Source organism: Hydra vulgaris, chromosome 07 (assembly GCF_038396675.1).
Source record: "Hydra vulgaris chromosome 07, alternate assembly HydraT2T_AEP".
Classification (NCBI taxonomy): Eukaryota; Metazoa; Cnidaria; class Hydrozoa; order Anthoathecata; family Hydridae; genus Hydra; species Hydra vulgaris.
This window is the reverse complement of record NC_088926.1, coordinates 30,342,501-30,348,763: the sequence shown is the minus strand read 5'-3', so window position 1 is coordinate 30,348,763 and position 6,263 is coordinate 30,342,501. Positions and strand designations below refer to the sequence as shown.

At 28.9% G+C, this 6,263-nt stretch overlaps 1 protein-coding gene across 4 annotated transcripts in view; it reads right to left on the bottom strand.

Moving 5' to 3' along the window:
* Positions 1 to 408: 408 nt before the first annotated feature.
* LOC136082400 (uncharacterized) overlaps positions 409 to 6,263 on the bottom strand; it is an 8,351-nt gene continuing 2,496 nt past the window's right edge. Inside the window, exons 1-8 of one of the 4 annotated variants that reach the window (XM_065801610.1) lie at positions 4,795 to 6,263; positions 3,973 to 4,633; positions 3,605 to 3,795; positions 3,322 to 3,474; positions 3,091 to 3,200; positions 2,002 to 2,203; positions 907 to 998; positions 409 to 719 (exon numbers count right to left, since the gene is read on the bottom strand). The exon at positions 4,795 to 6,263 is cut by the window's right edge and continues 2,496 nt beyond it. The gene's annotated coding sequence lies outside the window, so the exon portion shown is untranslated. Of the gene's footprint in view, positions 720 to 906; positions 2,204 to 3,090; positions 3,201 to 3,321; positions 3,510 to 3,575; positions 3,796 to 3,972; positions 4,634 to 4,794 lie in introns of all 4 variants that reach the window. The other 3 variants (XM_065801609.1, XM_065801608.1, XM_065801607.1) reach the window with 3 other exon arrangements.

Here is a 6,263-nt window from a genome sequence, read left to right as displayed (position 1 = left end):
CTGGTAAAGATTTCCTTAAATTAAGGAAATTGGTTTTTAAGGAAAATTCTTTCCTTAATAATCTTTCCTTATTTTTAAGGGAAAAACTAAGGAAATAATCCCCTAAAAACAGCACTGGTAAAGATTTCCTTAAACTAAGGAAAATTGTTTTTAAGGAAATTTCTTTCCTTAAAACTATTTCCCTTAAAATAAGGAAATCCATAAGTAATAATTTTCTTAAAATAGTAAAAATTCATTCAAGGCAAAATTTGATTATTTTACGTGATATTTTTTCGGTAAGATCAAGACTGAAAAAAAGATTTCTTTATTTTAAGACAGCAGTTAGAGTAAAACTTCCTTACTGTAATTATTATTGTAAGTTTAAATCTATTTTCGAAAAACGTATAATCGATAAAAACAACAACAAAGTACATATACATATTAATAACTGTAATCTACAAATAGTGCACAGTAAAAATTTACAAATGTCGAGATCACAACTTAAGATTGGCATAGTTACATTTTAAACAATAATAAATATATATATACAGGACAACAAAATTTGTTAGTTCAGTTTAAAAAGTGAATCTACACTATATAATGAACTTTTATAACAAAAGTTAATAGTTCAATTTTGTACTGTTTAAATTCTTTTGCTGTTAACCATTTTTTTCCAGTCATCGGTAACAAAAAGATCAATGCTTTAATAGCAGCCGTGACCTGAGTCGTAACCTGAGCATCTATGAAAAATAAAAACAAGGGTACTTGGCTAAATTAAAAATTTCTATATATATTACCTATTACCTTTTGTTTTGAAATATTACCTATTTCAATACAAAAAGATTTATTGTAATATTAATAAGTAGAATGTAAAGCGTTAAATGCAATTTTAATCATTATACAGCAAAAATTAAAAGCATAACAAACCTGAAAACCGAAGTTTAGTTTAAACTTAACTACTAACTCCTTTATATAAAATTATCTTGTGGATACGTACAACTGATACTCCAACAATCAAGCTGCATACAAAACAAATATTAAAGAAATTTAAACGCAATTTTAAATTTAGCACAGCATAAAGTAATAGCACAGAAACCTGAAAATCTAAGTTCAGTTTAAACTTAACTATTTAACTATATTAACAGTTTAACTTAACTCCTTTATATACAATGATCTTGTAGATACGTACAACTGATACTCCAACAATCAAGCTGCATAAACTACTTCAAACATTAAATAATACTCAACTTATTAAATAGTGAACATTTATTTTGTAAAAGTTACTAAACTAGCATTAAGTTGCTAAATAAAGAAATATAGTTTTAAAAAGTTAAATAGTAACATAATTTAATACATCGCATCTAAAACTGAAAATACAATAAACCTTTGTTTATACATTACTATTTTAACACCAGAATTGGAATAATATTTTGATTATACCAAGCAAAAGCTACCAATAAATTCCAACACAAGAAGTTCAATAACTATTAAAAAAGTATTTTAAAGATGCTCAAATAAAAAATGCAGGAAAATAAGTTTAAAATTGTTTACACTGCTAAATATTCAAGTTGATACAATGTAATAACTGTAACAAGAGCACACAAAACCACTTGTATAACCAAATATTAATGTAAATACAATGTAATAAATGCAGCATATACACTGAATTTTATAAAGCAACTTAAACAACTAAATATTCAAGTAAATACAATAAAAAGTAATAACTGCAGCATGATGAGTACACAAAATGAAAAAAACTGAAGCAATTGTACAACTTTGTTGACACTTATATTCAACTATAGTTGAATATAACTATACTCTACTCTATACTCTATAGTTATAACTATACTCTACTGTTAACCATACAAAGCAACTTTCATACACCTTCAGTGCTGATCACTAGTTATTATTGCTACAGTTGAAAAAGACGAGCTACACTATTGATAGTCCCAACCATTCTTTCTTTGCCAAAAGTTAACTTATATATTATAAATTGCAAAAATTTAAAAAACATCTCTAAACCGCTAGGATACTCCAAATTGAAAATCCAAAACAACTTAAACATGTAATCCAAGCATTCCACCATTGAACATCCAGCCAAGCAAACTTTTCCGTCGCACACAATTCTCCCAGTGATCTTGTCTTCATCGTTCAAGGAATACTCTAGGTATAGCTTTGGATGAGCCAGGTTTTGTGGAACATCTATAGAATTGCCAGTGCCAGGCTAAACATAAACAATTAGTACATGTATTGCAAATTATGACATTTCCAATTATATACAAATTTAAAATATTCACAATTTGTGCTATTAATACTAATTTAAGTTAGTGCAAAGTTAGAGTTAACTTGACAAAATAAAAACTTAATAAGAAAATTCGTTGCATGAGAATTATAGGGTACTATCTGCTTTTTTTATGTTATAATTTATTAATAAAAATGTTTAATTAATAATGTATAATTAAAAAAAAACAATTAAAAATTATATAAATCATATTAACAGCTTAATTATGAAAGATAAATAACAAAAACGACGTATTATTTATAAATATAATGATACATTATAACAATAAAAAATCGATAGTTAAATTCTCACAACATAGAAAAATAGATCATCCAGGTCATATTTTAAAAATTGGGAAAATTGTTTGCGGAAAATATCCGGAAAAAATCCATAATGATTTTCCCCTTAATTTCCTCTTAATTTATAAAAAAATTTCCCTTAATTTCCTCTGTATAATATCAAACATTATATCAAATCCTTTTATTTAAACATTATTTTAAAGTTGTATTTTTTAAGAGCCACTCATAGCATAATAATAAATTTCATATATTGTCAATAATGAAGGAAGGGCATCTAAAAATACGGTACTTAAATTTGTATTTACGGCAAACTTTTTAAATATCCAGAAAAAAAAAGAGAAAAATTATCCGGAATTCCTGGAATATTAGGAAAAAGATAATCCCTGAAAATGTCACATAGAACACTATAATTTTTATGTGACAAATAGTAGATTTATTTACTAAAAGAGAAAAAGAGCAACAAATTAAAATATTGCAGAAATACATAAGACATTTCTTAAAAATAAAAAACAATGCATCTAAAATGCTCACCGTCCCATATGCGATCAGCAAATCAAACAACTCCTTTGCCGTCAGGCGCTTTTTTCCTGTCATCGGCAACAGGTATAGCAATGCTTTCACAGTAGCTATAGTCTTTCCATCTATAAAAAATGCAATAAGTCGATTAATTTCACAGTAATGATGAGCAATTTATCTCTATTAATAACAGTCAACCTCAAATTAACATAAAACACTACTCATACCACTTTTATATTAACTTACTGGATCCTCCAATCATTCCCTCTGTGTTGCATTTTTGAAGGTATTCAACTGTTGATTTGGAACAATAAAGTAGCACAGAGGATATCAAATTTTCCATACACACAACAAAGCGATCAGCTGCATCAGGTACATACGACGAAAATCTTGCAGCAGCTAAACATTAAATAAATCTGTACATCATAAGCTCACTAATAAGAAAAAACACAAATATTTACGTGAATATAAATTTATATACTGAAAACCGTTTTATTTACTTTTCAATATCTATTTACAAAATATTAACCATTTGTGGCATAGACAAGTAACATGGTATTTGATGTACACATTCTAAATATGATGGATGACATTCTTCGATCTTTTTCCGTCTGTAGCAGAACGTTTTCTTCGCTGATAGTAAAAGGTCTTCACCAAAAACTGATACCGACAAGGTGGCTAATTTGATCATTTCTATTTTTAAATCATCACCTGTTATACCTGTAAATCAAAGCTAAATTTTATGTTTTCACAGCACAATGTGTAGTACTAAATAATATTAAAAAAAAATCAAATCTACATGAATGCGTTTACACAATATTCATTAGTTAAACAGTTATTTAAAAACAAATAAAAAAAGAAAACATATTTTTGAATTAAGTACATTATACTAATAACCTTCACAGAATTCACACTCCTCCAATTCTCGACAGCAACCTGTGAAAATAAACTCATCATTTTGTAGAACTGTAGTTATCAATGAATTCCTAGAGAGTGCATCAGACAGTGGTGCAGTACTTTGTTGCAAAGTCTGTCTAGCTTTACCCCTTTCCTCTTTTGGAGTCCACGTCCATCGTTTCTAATTGCTGCTAAGTTTAGCTCGTGCGTTTTCAATGCACTTAGCTAAAAAACCCTTGTGAGATTTTGGTTCAAAGAAATCTTCCGGTTTGAGACCTGTAATCCCGGCAAGAAATATGCTAACCATTTTCATTTTATCTTTCAGCGGGTAATTCCCGTAACAGTCGATAACTTTAGCAGCAGTCACATATGTTATAGCTTGTCTTTCAGATATTCCATAGGTTCCAGTTTTCAATTTTATCATGTGGTGTTTAGTTTTTGTATGCTGTAACAAGAATGACTCCAGAGACATTTGATTGGATAATATGCCTGATGCAGAAGAAGTAGGAGTATTTTCATTGATACCAGTTATGTCTCTGTTACTAGCCTCGCTAGATGGAGTAGTAGGAGTAGTCACTTGCGAAATATTGCTACCTTCATTGCTGACATTAGTTCTCGACAATAATGTGTCCTTTGTTATGGATTGACATTCTTGTACTTTCTAGACAAACAATGGTAAAATTAAAACAATTCACAAAATTGTTGTAAAAGTGCACAACAATTAATGATTTTGCAGAGCCATTGCATTTTTTGTCCAGCATACATTAATATACTCATAAATTATTATGTTTGTACACAGTCACATAAAATACAAAATAATACCTCTTTCCAACATTCGCTTGGTTTGAGTATAACCACCGACATATCAGACCTTAAAACTATTGGAAAATCATCAGGATCAATTTCAAATCCGTCACTATCCAACACAAACTTTAGACTGCTATCTGCACCAATGTCAAATTTCCGACATACTAAGACAAAATGCAGCTATTAGCCTATTAGTACATAGCGAATTAAATTTGTAAAAAAGAAAAGTCAGAAAAGTTTAACCAAAATTAATTTCAATCATTTAATCTCTGATCAGCTGTAATTAGTCTACCTCTTGCTGTGTATAGTCTTTCCTGGCTGTTTTGTTTTAGGTATGTTTTTATTGTCAATAATGATATATTACAATTATTACTATGGTTCCTTAGCATAATAAATTATTGAGGGAATTTTATGGCGCCTAAATTTTCGTATTAAGAAAGGTAAAAGTATGTAACTAATCAAAATAACTTAAAGGAAAATATATTCAGAATCGTGGATTCTGAATATACTAAAAGATGTCATAGTAGAAGAATGAAAAATAATAAACACAATAATATAAGTGTAATTTACATTTACTGTTATGCAAGAAAAGCTTTTTTTAGTGTTGACTCAGTATCGCCGAAATTGTAATTCCTTATGAATTTGGTAAAAAAAACACGAATGGATAATTTTTTTTAATGCTTAAAAGGCTCAAATTGATAGTGTACACTATCTTCCTTTGTATTAAGATTATTTAAATTTGGATTTAAATCTCCATTATATATTTTTTAATATGCTGACAAAATAACACAAAATAATTTGCATAAGCACAAAAATGAGAAAATTGATTGTCAGCATGATTTAACAGCTAAGGTAAAGAAAAAAGAAGATATAGCACAAAGAAAAATAGCTGACTAAAAGATTACATATCTGGGACTAACAAGTTTTAATTTTTTACCCTCATAAAAGATGGAATGAATGTTTAATGGAATGTGATCTTTCAACTCTTCAACTTGAGTGCTAAAAAGCTTTGAGCAAGGATTGTAGTCAATTGCATAACCATGAAAATGGTTATCGAAGTAGTTAACAGTAAGCCGCCTTAACAACATAAATGCAATATTACCAAGGTAAACAATGCATTCGACGTAACCAAACTCGGGTATACCATCACAGAAACCACACACAACTACACTTTTTTTTTCAATTCTGTAATGACCAACCTCAATCCATTGTGCAACATGAACTGTTTCTGTTTTGGATAACAGAAAATTATTGCACATAAACTGGCAAACGTCACATGGTTCAATTTGGCATACAATCTTCTCCTTCGTTGTCCCAATAACAGTGACTGCTGAACAGAGAGTGAGCAAGAAAAGCATTTGCTAGTGCAATTTGAGATCGCTTTGTTAATGAAAACGCTATGTTTTTGAAACAATGAGAACCTCTTGAAATTTGTTTAAAAAAGTTATGCCGAGATTCAAATCGCATGCACCAATATCTACACG